The 15,457-nt window shown below is 38.8% G+C and overlaps 1 pseudogene; it reads right to left on the bottom strand.

Annotated features, from left to right (window-relative positions):
• The window catches only part of LOC128661605 (alkylglycerol monooxygenase-like), a 29,729-nt pseudogene extending 23,949 nt beyond the window's left edge, over positions 1–5,780 (bottom strand).
• Between the last annotated feature and the right edge of the window lie 9,677 nt (positions 5,781–15,457).

Raw genomic sequence — 15,457 nt, forward strand, 5'->3', positions numbered from 1 at the left:
TATGGAACAGCGGTCTTTAGACCGCTGCTTCATAACCTGTGCTTCTGGCGAGCCTGAAGGCTCACCAGAAACACGGGGCATCAAGCTCCATACGGAGCTTGATAAATAGGCCCCATAGGGCCAGAGTACAAGTGGAGCACTATATATTACTTTCATGGAAGCGATATTAGCCCTCCACTGTGTAATACCAGTGCACGCTAATGTGCGCTAGTATTATAAGTTTTCAGAAATGCGAACCCAACCTCACATTCGCATTGCTGGGAAGCATTGCACTCACAAGAGAGCGCTTCCAGAGGCTCCTATGGGAGTCACATTCTGATGCTGTCACGGAATCAGAACATCGCTCAGTGAAGGGGGTAAGATGCAAGCAATGGCATCAAACTTAAATATATATGTATATGAATACATACATATATATTTATGTGTTTATATGTGTAAATACACACAAAAAAAATTGAAATTACTTCTTCCTCCACCTCTTCCCATGACGTGAAGCCTCTGAAGGGGCCTCATACCTCCTAAGTCTTGTCCTCATTGGGGATTGTGTAAAAAGGTGAGGAGAAGGAATTTCCTAAATTGTAGGAGGTAAAGGTTGAGAGGGTGGAGAAGGCACTTTAAGCTGATTTGGAGGCACAGCAGGGGCTGCAGGGGGGCCACTAATAGATGCTGCCTCAAGTTGTTCCTGCTGCACCCTAGACTACCATATGTAGTCAATCAGCTCTCTGACCAGGCCTTAGAACACTCGTAACTCATGTGCTCTTCTTGGAGGCTATAGTACTGTTCATAATACTGGCATTGTTCCTCTCTAGATCTTGCAACATTTGTATCCAGTTTCCTTATTATGTCAACCTTAGGTATTAGTGGAGGCAACTGAAGCTCCGGTCTGGTATAGGTGCATCAGCAGCACAAGAAATAACATGACAGACAACGTGAGGCTAAGCTTGCTTCTCTTTGTGCAGCAGTGGAGGTGTTCTCTGAGGATGAGGGGCATGACTCTTCTTCCTTTAATACAGGGGTTCCTTCTAGTGATGGGCACTGAGGTGAGGTCCCTTAGGTGCCACGTGAATGGCCAGCATAATGGGAGTCACTCTCAGAGCTGTGACTTGAGGATTGATGTTTTGGTGTTGCACTTGTTTGCTGTTCCTGTGTGGCCCTGTCCATTGATAAAGAGTCTGTATATTCTGAGAATGAATAAATATTTGACACATAAATCCTGGTCAAATTCTTTGTATTATATGTCTAAATTCATAAAAAAATAATTTATTTATGTATTTTAAATTTCATTTGACCTGTCTATACTCTTGATAACATAACTTGCATGCTTAACAGTAATTGAAATTTTCAAATCGCAAAAAATAATAAAATGTCATCAATTTTTGCGTATCATGTAAAATAAAACATATAAACACATTATTATGCATTGAAACCAAAATTTAAATAAAACCAAAAACAACAACAGTGTTGGATTCAAGTAATGGTTTGGCAGTTCCAAGATTTAAGTTGCGCAATGTGCCTCATGTTTTCCCAAATGTGCCTCATGTTTTCATAGTTTTAAAAACAGCTGCTTGTTTAACAAAATACGAAATGAGTAAATATAAAACAAAAATACAATGACACAGTATGTAACTCTTATTCATTTTACTTTTAAAATGCTAAAGTGCAATCATCATTTGTTTTTCTAAAAGATATAATGATGTCATTGTTTGTTTTCTTTAAATGTTATGTTAATTAGCAAAGTGATGTCCTTACCAGAAGTGTCAACGTCCACCACCTGATGTCCCTCTTGAAGACCCACCACCATCACCTCAGCGATTCTCTCTCTCAGGTGTGGCTCCCAACTAGAGTATACCATGTGCTTAGCAACACCGCCACCAGTCCTGGTCACCTCTTCCCCCTGCTTTGCCATTTTCCTTTTGAGCTCCTGTTTTCAGTCATGGTAGTGGGGCTTGACTTATTCGATGCTCCACCTGCTATTCTCCATTGCATTGACAGCATCCTGTATCTCCCACCAGAGTCTCTCTCTTGCACTCCCACTAATAGTTGTGCTCTCTAAACTATCTGCCCTCTGCATATACACCCTTATCTGCTTATCTTTCTCCTCCATAGAGTACCTCTCCTCCCTCATTCTGCCTCCACTTTGTGAAGCAGGTGCAGAGGATTGCTCTCTGGTCTGAATTTTTCCCTCTATAGGCTCCTGCCCTTGCCTACTGGGCCTAGCAAGTGCTTCCTCCTCCTGAATGTGGCTTTGGCACCTGCCGTTCTTCACCCACCTAATATCCCTCTCCTGTCTCCTGTCCCTGTTTTCTCTCCTGTACTTTCTCCTGTCCCTGCCATCTCTCCTGTCCGTCTCCTCTCTCCTGTCTCTCTCCTCTCTACTGTCCCTCTCCATTTTCCTCTCCTGTCTCCTCTCCTCTCTCCTGTTCCCTTCCCTGTCCTCACTTTGCTCCTACCCATCCCTCTCCTCCACTCCATACTTGACACATTACAAAGTGTTGCCGCATAAATGAAACGTGATAAAAATAAAGAACTAAATAAAAGCGTGCCAAAACTGTGAAACGGTTTATAGGGTATGGATAGAGGGTAAAGGTAGAACACAAACAAAGAGAAAGTTGACAAACCAGACAAACTAACCGAGAGTACTGGGTAGTATGAGACAAAAGGAATGAGATAAGAAATGAACAGAACTACCTAAATAAAATGTATGGGACAAATATATAGAAAGGTTTGAGGGAACTGCAAAAGGGTCTTAAGGAAGTGTATAAGGTAAGGTTATAAGGGAGAGGAAAAAGGATTAAAAGGAAGGGGGTATGGAGTGTATGTATTGTAGTCCCTAATGCAATGCATATTTACCTATTGATTGTGTTTGTGTTAAATAAATTATATATATATATATATATATATATATATATATATATATATATTTATATATACATTCTACCTTGTGTTGAAAAGGCGTAATTAGATGAAAAGACTGACCCACACTCGTCCACTCACTCAGTTATGAGACACAGCAAACCACCTCCACTCACCAGCAATACATAGAACACAGACTACACTGCATGAAACTCAACTGCAAAACCCAAACACTCACTAACAGGCTATTCTAAGAAAAACTCACTGAAAAAAACACAACAAACTATCACTCTATTAGCTAAAAACAACCCACCCTCAAACTCCTGCAGACCTGTATCTAGCCCACAAAGCTATATAGACAACATGCTAATTGAGAAATCATGTTCTTATCCTCTCAATTGATGACATCACAGCCCAAGCATTTAAAATAAGGCAGAATGTGCACAGGAGCCCTCCATACAGGGTCGCTTGTCTCTGCCTATTATAAATAATGGCCAGCTAGCAACGTTAACTACGATGACTGCCAGCAGTGAATTAACAGCACTGCACATTCATGACATGACGACCATATGTGTTAAGCTTGCTGCGAGTATTATGCATGTGCAGCATCCGTCATCCCCCCGCGCATGCACAATACTTGTGGTGGCCTTAACAAAGATGACTGCCGCAAAAGCATGGTGCTGTTATTTCGCTACCGGCAGGCAGGTCATTTGCATTTTAAAGCCTTGGCTTTCCCCACATTTATCTTTTCTGTTGAAGATAATTAGAATAAGGGAGAAATTAAAAAAAGTGTGTTTCAGTGAAGTATCCTCTGCTATTTATGCTCATTTGCACATCCTTGCCCGGAGTCCCTGCTTCAGTGTAAACACTTCTCAGGTTTTCTGTGGAAAATTGTGCAGATGTGCTATATAGTGATCTGCTGTGTGTCTGTGAGAAGGGTTATACACTAAGGGTTTCCCCGTTGACCTATATTTTCTGTTTATTCACCTCTTGATCTTGAGTCTTCTCATTAGCTGGGGACAAATTGGGTTTATTTATGTTTCATGAGGCAAATTGGACATGTAATTGCATTTCATGTAATAATGGATTTTTTGGATAAGCAACTATAAAAACACAATCATTTTGATTAGTTGACTCCAGTAAAGTAAATATTTTATTTCCCCTAGGAAATGTGTATGGCAAAGGCACGTATGATATAAATTCGCTTTTAGAATTTCTGTTTAAAAGTTCTATTAAGTTACATATTAATTTTATTCCATAACATAGACAAGTGTTTATTGGGATCCCTTTTATATTCTTATGACATTCATAAGACACCTCTAGTTTATTTTCAATATGGTCCATCTATCTATCTATCTATCTATCTATCTATCTATCTATCTATCTATCTATCTATCTATCTATCTATCTATCTATCTATCATCTATCTATCTATCTATCTATCATCTATCTATCTATCTATCTATCATCTGTCCATCCATCCATCATCTATCTATCTATCTATCTATCTATCCATCCATCTATATATTTATCTATCTATATATCTATCCATCTATCATCTATCTCTCTATCTATTTATCTATCTATCATCTATCCATCTATCTATCTATCTATCTATCTATCTATCTATCTATGTATCATCTATCCATCTATCAATCTATCTATCCATTATCTATCTATCTATCTATCTATCTATCCATCTATCCATTCATTATCTATCTATCTATCTATCTATCTATCTATTCATTATCTATCTATTATATATATATTATCTATCTATCTATATATCCCTTCATTATCTATCTATCATCTATTTATCTATCCATCCATCTATCAATCATCTATTTATCTATCTATATATGTATCTATCATCTATCTAATCTATCTATTATCTATCTATCCATTCTTTTTCCAACTATCTATCCATCCATCCATCCATCCATCCATCTATCATCTATCTATCTATCTATCTATCCATTCATTATCTATCTAACCATTCATTATCTATCGTTCTATCTATCTATCTATCTATCCATACATTATCTATCTATCCATTCATTATCTATCTTTCTATCTATCTTTTCATCCATCCATTCATTATCTATCTATTATCTATCTATCTATCTATCTATCTATCTATTCATTCATTTTCTATCTATCCATCCATCTATCATCTATCTATCTATTTATCTATCATCTATCTATCTATCCATCCATCCATCCATCCATCTTTCTATCAATCTATCGATCTATCTATTCATTATCTATCTATCTATCTATCTATCTATCTATCCATTCATTATCTATCTTTCTATCTATCCATCCATCTATCTACCCATTCATTATCTATCTATCCATTCATTATCTATCTATCTATCATCTATCTATCTATCTATCTATCTATCTGTCTATCATATATCTATCCATTCATTATCTATCTATCTATCTATCTATCTTTCTATGCATCCAACCATCTATCTATCTTTCCATCCATCCATCCATCCATCCATCCATCCATCCATCCATCTATCTATTCATTATCTATCTATTTATCTATCTATCCATCATCTATCTATCCATCACACTATCATCATCTATCATCTATCTATCTATCTATCTATCTATCTATCTATCTATCTATCATCTATCATCTATCTATCATCTATCTATCATCTATCTATCATCTATCTATTATCTATCTATCAATTAATTATCTATCTATCTATCTATCTATCTATCATCTGTCTATACTCACAAATAAAGTGTAACAGCTACAACTTGACTTATCCATTAGTTACTGAAATTGTACTATGCATGCGCACATCCCTGCAAACCATTTTTTAGCCAACAATCTGCTTAGTGCAACATTGTAAATCACTTTTGCTTACCGTACTCCGAGCTACAGAATCAATTCTGTCTGTCAGCATTGTTTATTTGTCAACTACAAAGCCTGATAGTTGCAGGAAATCCAATAGCAATACTATGTATATGAAAACTGTGAACATGAAGAGAATGTAATCTTACTTGATGTTCTTGGTTATGCTAGTTGAAGTTAAAAGCAAATTTTCATATTGCTTCAGGAGAAAAGCAAGTCATTTGTAATTAATTATACATTTCAATACAACATCATTCAAATTCTTCATAGGTACATTTGAAACCTTTCTGAGATTTCTCTGACACTTATTTTGCGGCAGCTCCTGTTGTTTGACTATATTTATATATAGAAGTATACATACACTTAGCATGGAACATTCAAATGTAATGTAAGGGAATTAGAATACATTATTTCTGGAAAATGTCAACTTGAGCTTAGGTTATAGGCATGAAATCATTAAATCCGTATCCTCAAAAAAATAAACACTTGAAAATATTAGCTGTTGTCACATTGTACCATGAACCTATTTTCTTAATTAAGGCCATTGCACCAACATTTTAGAGCACAGATTTAATATAACTCACAAGTTATTTTGGCTTTGTAAATATTACATAAAGTTTGATAGTGAATAAAATATTAAGGAGAAATTAGCGGGCAAATTCACATGAGCTGACCAATGAGACAATGTTAAGCCTAGAATAGACTGGAGACAAATTTATATTGTAAAATTTAGTAATTTTTTAGAATATTATTCATATATTTATTACATTTTTCCCCATATACAACACTAATGGTTTTAAAATTTTACTCACGTATGTCTATTATTTGATTACATTTTTCTGATATAGGTGCTCAATTTTGTTAACTCCTTGTATCAGCTCTGTTTAAAAGACAGTTGATGTTTATTCATCTCAATAACTATCGGCTAGATTACGAGTTTTGCTTTATGAGGGGGGCGGTGCTAACTTGCACGTTATTGTCACCGTTCACTTACCTACGTCGCCGGTATTACAGGTTTTCAGAAACCCGGCGTTAGCAAACAAGAAGTGAGCATAGAGCAAAATTGAGCTCCATACCGCACTCCAATACCAGCGCTGCTTAAGTCAGCGGTGAGCTGGTTATACGTGCTCATGCACGATTTCCCCATAGACATCAATGGGGAGAGCCGGCTGAGAAAAAGTCTAACACCTGCAATAAAGCAGTGTAAAGTTCAGTAACGCAGCCCCACACATTTTATGTTTACACCTAACACCCTAACAAGTCTAAATACCCCTAATCTTACACTTATTAACCCCTAATCTGCCGCCCCCGACATCGCTGACACCTACATTAGACCTTTTAACCCCTAATCTGCCGCTCCTGACATCGCCGCCACTATAATAAACATATTAACCCCTAAACCGCCGCACACCTGTCTCGCAAACACTAGTTAAATATTATTAACCCCTAATCTGCCACCCCTAACATCACCACCGCCTACCTACATTTATTAACCCCTAATCTGCCGCCCCTGACATCGCCGACACCTACATTATATTTATTAACCCCTAATCTGCTGCCCCCAAAATCGCTGACAATTACATTATATTTATTAACCCCTAATCTTCCGCGCCCAATGTCGCCGCAACCTACCTACACTTATTAACCCCTAATCTGCCTCCCCCAACATCGCCGCCATTATAATAAACATAGTAACCCCTAAACCGCCTCACTCCCGCATAGCAAACACTAGTTAAATATTATTAACCCTTAATCTGCCACCCCTAAAATCGCCGCCACCTACCTTAATTGATTAACCCCTAATCTGCCGGCCCCAACATCGCCACTATACTAAATTTACTAACCCCTAAACCTAAGTCTAACCTTAACCCTAACACCCCCTAACTTAAATATAATTAAAATAAATCTAAATAAAACCTACTATTAATAACTAAATAATTCCTATTTAAAACTAAATACTTACCTGTAAAATAAACCCTAAGCTAGCTACAATATAACTAATAGTTACATGGTAGCTAGCTTAGGGTTTATTTTTATTTTGCAGGTAAGTTTGTATTAATTTTAACTAGGTAGAATAGTTGCTAACTACCTAGCTAAAATATAGGAATCATTTAGTTATTAATAGTAGGTTTTATTTAGATTTATTTTAATTATATTTAAGTTAGGGGGTGTTAGGGTTAGACTTATGTTTAGGGGTTAATACATTTAGTATAGTGGCGGTGACATTGGGGATGAGGGGTTAATAAATGTAGGTAGGTGGCTGCGATGTTAGGGGCGGCAGATTAGAGGTTAATATTATGGGAGTACTGCGGTTTAGGGGTTAATATGTTTATTTATGTATAGTGGTGGCGATGTCCGGAGTGGCAGATTAGGGGTTAATAATTTTATTTTGGTGTTTGCGATACGGGAGGGCCTCGGTTTAGGGGTTAATAGGTAGTTTATGGGTGTTAGTGTACTTTTTATCACTTTAGTTATGAGTTTTATGTTACGGCGTTGTAACATAAAACTCATAACTACTGACTTTAGAAAGCGTTACGAATCTTGGAGGTATAGGGTGTACCGCTCACTTTTTAGCCTCCCAGGCAGACTCGTAATACCGGCGCAAAGGAAGTCCCTTTGAAAAAAGACTTTACGCAAATTGCGTAAGTTAATTTGCGTTAAGGCCAAAAAAGTGTGCGGTAATACCAGCGGTAGTGAAAAAGCAGCGTTATAAGCCTTAACGCTGCTTTTTTCACTCATACCGCAAAACTCGTAATCTAGCCGTATATTTTTTATCATTACTTCTATCAGAAAAGAACTGCTGAAAAAAATAAAAATAAAATCTATTTACATGGAAAAAAATTAGGCAATAAATATTGGCAATATAAAAATATATATAATGTTTTCACAATAAACATATTTTTTGTCGGTGGCGGAGCTAGCCATCAGAGAGAGCAGATGTGTATGCCTGCAGCTCCACTAATATTTCCGTATTAAAGGCTGAAAAACTCGAGATATTGGCCAGAAAATACCTTATATACAATAAGTAGAACTGAGGTGCAACTTATATATGGCCCCAGAGAGATAAACTTCTGGACAAGACAGTCAATGGAGAAATCCGAGGGGTGACAGACCACTGAGCCTACTTTTAGGTGTGAGCCATTTCCCCTTTTGCTGCTTAAATGGACAGTCTACACCAGAATTTGTATTGCTTAAAAAGATAGATAATCCCTGTATTACCTATTCCCTAGTTTTGCACAACCAACACTGTTATATAAATACACTTTTTACTTCTGTGATTACCTTGTATCTAATCCTCTGCAGACTGCCCCCTTATTTCAGTTCTTTTGACAGACATCCATTTTAGCCAATCAGAGTTGGCTCACCTGAACTCCATGTGCGTGAGCACAGTGTTATCTATATGACACACATGAACTAACACCCTCTAGTGGTGAAAAACTGTCAAAATGCCCTGAGAGAATAGGCGTGCCTTCAAGGGCTTAGAAATTAGCATATGAAATAAAAGCAAATTTGAAAATTGTTTAAAATTACATTCTCTATCAGAATCATGAAAGTTTATTTTGGACTAGACTATCCCTTTAACTGCCACCTAGACCGAGTGCCCTATACACAGTAAGGGCAAACTAGCAACACTGGTGCCAGTGGATTGTCAGTTGAGGAGTGGGAAGAAGAGATCTGTTCCTGTTGAGGCCTAAGACCACTGCGAGGAAGCACTAACCCCACATTCAAGAGAGGCCGGACATCCTCACCAAGCCATAATCGGACTTGGCTGCAGGCGTTAAGGAGCCGGTTACCTATACTGCAGACTGAGCGATTGCTGGAGAAAGAGAATTAAACAGGTTCCGGCAGCTTTTCGCGTGAATTGCCATATCTAAAAGACTGGTGAGTGTGCTGTACACTATACTAAACGGCACAGCGCTTTGGGGTTCCAGTACATGTGTACCGTACTTTTGAGCCACACAAACTCCACATAGGATAGGAGGCCTAGAGGGCAGCAAAATAACCAGATTCAATTTTGTGGCCTTGAACAAGTAGGCCCTGGGACATTAATATATACGGATACACACACAACTCTTTTGCACCGCGCAACAGCTGACTGTAGACCCTCTTACAGATTGCTATCCTATATCAAACCCCTTATCCAAGACGCTGCAATATCTGAGAAAAGCTGAGATGGTTTCAGGTGGATCCTCATAGCTGCACCTAGGCAGCATACCTCTGCTTTAAAGCAAATGTCTATATACCCCTCCTGAGCATGTTAATTGCTATAACTTTCCCCACTAACGAATTAATAATCCAACACAGGGGAAGCTAATTGAGATGGCCCTTGAACTGGCCGCACTGCTAACAACAGGCCTACACAAGAATTAATACAGCATCTCATCTATCTGTATAGTATAACTTGAGAACTGCCAAGCCTAAAATAAATAAGTGACCTACTAACTCTCATAACGCTGCTGGGATACTTGCCTCAGCCTAACTGTCTAACTTAGATTGTACGTGGCACTTGCTCTCTCTCACCCCTACCAATTTTCTCACCCCTAGTGGGTACTTTTCACATGCCTTTCCCATTTGCCGCCCTACACGGGTATGTTCTTTGAGGGAGCGTGGATGCAACATGTACACAGGAGAAATAATTCAGAATCCACAAATAACCTGCACTATGTGAGAAAAGCCTTAGTCCCATCAGTCACACTATTGTATGCTCTAAATTGTGTGAACAGTCTTCAGATTTTAAGAAAACATCTCTGGTGAAGTACAAAAAAGCTTGGAAAAACCCACACTCTCTTCTATATACCGTAAAATTTCTTATGCATTCAGGAGAAAGCAGAAGGGTTACTCTTCATCCAAATACACCATGGTAGATCATTTCCACCTACCAACTGTGCAGACACAAACCTTCTCAGATGAAACCAGATCAAACTACCACACTAGAAACCCAAATGAAAAACACGCTAAAGCATCATTCTACAGCTACTCTCCAACATTAAACCATGTATAACAACTTAGTAGACTCTATTAAGTCAATGCTGGCATCCCACCATGATTCTCTCTCCAAAAAGTTTGACAAGGCCCACGTCCATCTTAAAAGAGATATTTCTGCTATAGGGGAGAGTACAGATAGGCTAGAACAAAAAGAAGGTCTCATGATCGACCACGCTAACCTTTCAAACTATTCCCAGACCCTAGCAGTACAAATCTCGGATCTTGAAAACAAGTTGGCTGACCTGGAGGACAGGTTACACCACAATTACATAAGAATTAGAGGAGTTCTGAAGCATGTACAACCTCAAGATTTAGGGCATTACCTTCAAGAACTCTTCAAAGTGGTGATGGACACTATCGCTGACCTAGTATCACTAATAGACAGAGCACACAGGGCCTTAAGACCAAGGTCAATGGACGGCGATAAGCCCAAAGATGGATTAATTTGTCTCCACTACTACACCTTTTGGGAGAAGCTGCTAAAAAGCAATCACGAAAGATAAAGCCCTCCCTGGCAAATTCTCAGACTTGCAAGTTTTCCCAGATTTCTCGCCCCATACCCTACAATTGAGGAGAAATTTCCAATTCTTCACAAAAACCTTAAGGGACAATGGCATCAAATATAGATGGGGATTCCCAGTAAGACTCTTCATCACAAAAGATGACCAGCAGTTTATAGTCTCCAATATTCAGCAAGCCAGGGATCTCCTGCAAATATGGGATCTCCTACCTGAAAAAACACACACCCCAGAAGGATCATCTACCTCTCAACAATTGAGTACCAATGAGAAAGAATGGTAACCAATACCTCAGAGATGACCACATAAAAAAGAGATAACCTTCACCAGAGAAAACCTCTATTTCACTGGAGTGAGATAGGTCTGATATACTGTACCTTAGCTGCTTAAAGGTTTTGCAGAAAGCAGTGTGTATTTGACACTCCTCTTTCTTCCCTACAGAACTATAAGGGCCACTTGGCCAATCTGGACTCATAGTCCAGCCAGAGGTATGTGAACTTCAGAATTTATAGCATATAATTTACACTCCTGCTCACCCTTATGGTTGTAAATGTTGATTATGGCTTCCACTCGGAAATGTTGAATGTTTATTATATGCTTAATTTACCTTATATATGTCCAGATGACCATACCTTGAGCTGTGGCGGATTGCCCACACAAACTATGCATATGCAATCCAACTGCACTCTATTGCAAAACGATATGTGTGACAACCCACTAGAGTTCACTGAACACTGGGTAATCTGCACTTATAACATTTCTTAGCGGTCACCGCAAAAAATTGGTTCATAAAGTATGTTTGGTTGTTCAGTTATGAGGTTAAGAAAATGTTCAGATACATGTAATATCTGAGTGCCGAATGTTTGCTTTATGTTTAACCTAATTCTGCACATATAACACTTACATAATGGTGTTTGATTTGTAGAAATCATTGTGCATAATCTGCTTATTTACTATTTGTCATTACTTAAAGGGACATTATAAACTGATTTATTCTTTGCATAAATGTTTTGTAGATGATCTATTTATATAGCAAATAAAGTTTGTTTTTTTAAAATGTATAGTTTTGCTTATTTTTAAATAACATTGCTCTGATTTACAGACTCCTAACCAAGCCCCAAAGTTTTATGAGAATACCGTCAGCTACCTACTCCAGCTTGCTCCTTTTTTTGTAAAGGATCTTTTCATATGCAAAAGAAGGGGGAAGTGGGGGGTGTCTTATTTGCCACTTGCAGTGGACTTTCCAGCTACCTTTTCAACAGAACTAAACTGAGAGCTTCTAAGTAAGTTTTTAAACCATTTTATACTGTATTTTTATATCAGTATCTGTGCACCTTATTCTTTATAGTAGTGTCTATTACATGCAGTTATATGAAAATGAGTGTATACTGTCCCTTTAAGTTGGGAAGTTCCAAAGCTGTTATGATACACGTCAATATGCCAACTCCACATGCTGACAACTTCATACATCCAGCACCAACTCAGCCAGGACCCTTCACGATACTTTAATTCACAACTAACTAGTGTACAAATTAGTGATATTCCTTCAAAGAACTGATGGAACTAGGGCTATCTACACTCCCCCCCCCCCCGCCAAAAAACTAGTTATGTCCTCTTAGACTAACACAGAAAAAAATGTGAATCAGATTACATGCCTGCAAAAGGATTTACCCTGTGCCCACAGTCTGTGAGATGGTTTGACCCCCTATTACTGTATATAGTGACACTGTTTAAGCCACCAGTACTGTATATAGTGAGCCAGTGACACAGTCTGTAATCTGCCTGTGAGATGGCTGGCCTGACCTTACCCGCCCCAGTACTTTATAAAGTGACCACAGTAGTCTGTGACATAGTCCAGCCCCCCCCCCCCATATTGTATATAGTGGTACTGTATAGTGACACTGTTTACCCCCTCCCCCCATGCTGTAGTAACAAGGTCTGTAATTTGCTGGTTACACAAACATACACGCAAACACACATGCATGCATAAATACACACATACATACTGTACATACACACATACACACATAAACACCAATGGGTAAAACAGAAAAACTAACCCCTGTAGTCAGAGACACTAGTGAAGCATCATGTCACGCTCACATGATATCAGTGCAGGCAATGGTAGGTCAACGTTTTTTATTAAAAAAAATTTTTTTTAAATTGCGATCCTCTGCACCCCCCTGTAGTTTCGCCCCTGCCCCTACCCTCTAACTCACCCCTACGGGACGGATCAAAATATAGGGTTAGCATTAATTACACACTATGGTTCCACTCAAACTTGCAACTTTAAATATGCAGGGTTTAAACTCCCCCAATAAACATAGCCTTTGATTGCATTATTTGAAACACCACAAGATCCCCCTTGCTTTCCTACAGGAGACCCACTGGAGGGAGGGTTCCCGGTTTCTATAAAACTCTACCTTTTATCCAATTTGCAAGTCTGCTCCCTGTTCCAAAAAAAAATAGGTGCCTCAATTCTGATCCATAGATCTGTTACATGTGATATGGAATATGTTGAAAGAGACTCTGAAGGTCGGTTCCTCATCATAATCTGTAAACTTAATGATGTCCTGTGCACTCTCCATTTACACTCCCAATGCCAAACAGATCCCTTTCCTCCAGTCCTTACTAGTACGAATAGAAAGCAAAAACAAAAGAGGACACCTAATACTAGGAGTAGACCTTAAAATGGTATGGGACCCCTAATCTAGACAAAAAGACCCCTATATACCACCGTACTGATCGCAATGTGACTTCATTATTCAATGCTTTCCGCAAATTAATGTACCATTTTAATCTTTATAATATATGGTGCCTTTCTCCAAAAGAAAAAGACTATACGCGCTTCTCAAAAACCCAACTACTTTTTGCTCTGTGACACCTGGTCTCTCGACTCCTTCCTAAACCCTTGTATAAATCCCTGCCCTTGGTCTAACCATGATCTGGTTTGTGCAGACCTCTCGCTACTTAAAATACCGGGAAACCGCCCATCATGGAGGCTCCCGGAGCACTGTCTGAATGAAGATCTCTAAAACTATTTCTAAATTCTTTCTCCTGAATGACACAGGAGATACTAGTCTTGGTGTTGTATAGGCAGTGTTTAAAGCCTATATGAAGGGTTACTTTATTAATAAAACTGCATGAAATAGACAGATATTTAAGCAACCCCTAGCAAAACTGTACTCTGACCTCAGACTACTAGAAATGTCTATTAAAAATAGCCCAAATAATTTGATACCCCAACAAGTAGGCACACTATCCGAGACAAAATCAACAAAAGAGAAGAATTGAGATTTCAGACTAAATTGACAAATCCTACTATTTTATTTCAAAAGAAATAGGGCTGACAGACTGCTAGCCGCTAAACTTAGTCATAGAACCCAACAACGGCATATACCAACAAGTAAGACAAGCACAGGATCAGTCTATTCCCCAAGAGACATAGGTGAGGCTTTTGCAACCTATTACAAGACCCTCTATAATTTGCAGGACTCGAGATCTACCCCCTTACTGATATTAACTCTATACAGCAGTTCCTAAGAAACTTAGACCTGCCAAAATTATCTGATAACTCGGTCGCTGAACTAGAGAGATCATATACCTTAGAAGAAGTAAAAGTTACGGTCAAATCTCTTAAGAGCGGGGGCGGAGCTGGCTCTACATCTGAGCGGTCGCACAACACATCAGCTCCGGCAAAATTTATTATATTCAAGTAGTCTTGACCGCTCAGAGCAGATAACTTTTCATGAAACAAGGGCCGATTAACAGATGAAACATCACAGACATAGAGTACTACAAAAGCGACTTGAGCAACAGCATATTTCACTGTTTATGCCAGTAAGGATCACCGCAGCAAAAGTGGAGAGGACGCCATCTTGTCAACTAGGCCACCCCGGGATCTCACTACTAAGACTAGCTCACCCTCTGTTGCAACTCAAAGCACCTTGTCCTAAATATGGATAACCACATATCTGAAGCAGTTTTCAAAGATCTTTTTATGGCTTTTGAAAGGAAAATGGATCGCTGCTTGAACGATCTTCGCCATACACTACATTCAGTGCTGACATGTGGGGAAATGGCCCCCGGGGAACTTGAGACTCCGATGCCTCTGTGGAATATTGCCCCTGGCTTCCAAGATCCGGAGCGGATAGAACACACTACCACTCTGACCACGGAACAGTGTAGCCTGACATCACAAACAGAGCCTCAATGCCTTCTAGGC

The sequence above is a fragment of the Bombina bombina genome, chromosome 1, assembly GCF_027579735.1.
Source record: "Bombina bombina isolate aBomBom1 chromosome 1, aBomBom1.pri, whole genome shotgun sequence".
Classification (NCBI taxonomy): domain Eukaryota; kingdom Metazoa; phylum Chordata; class Amphibia; order Anura; family Bombinatoridae; genus Bombina; species Bombina bombina.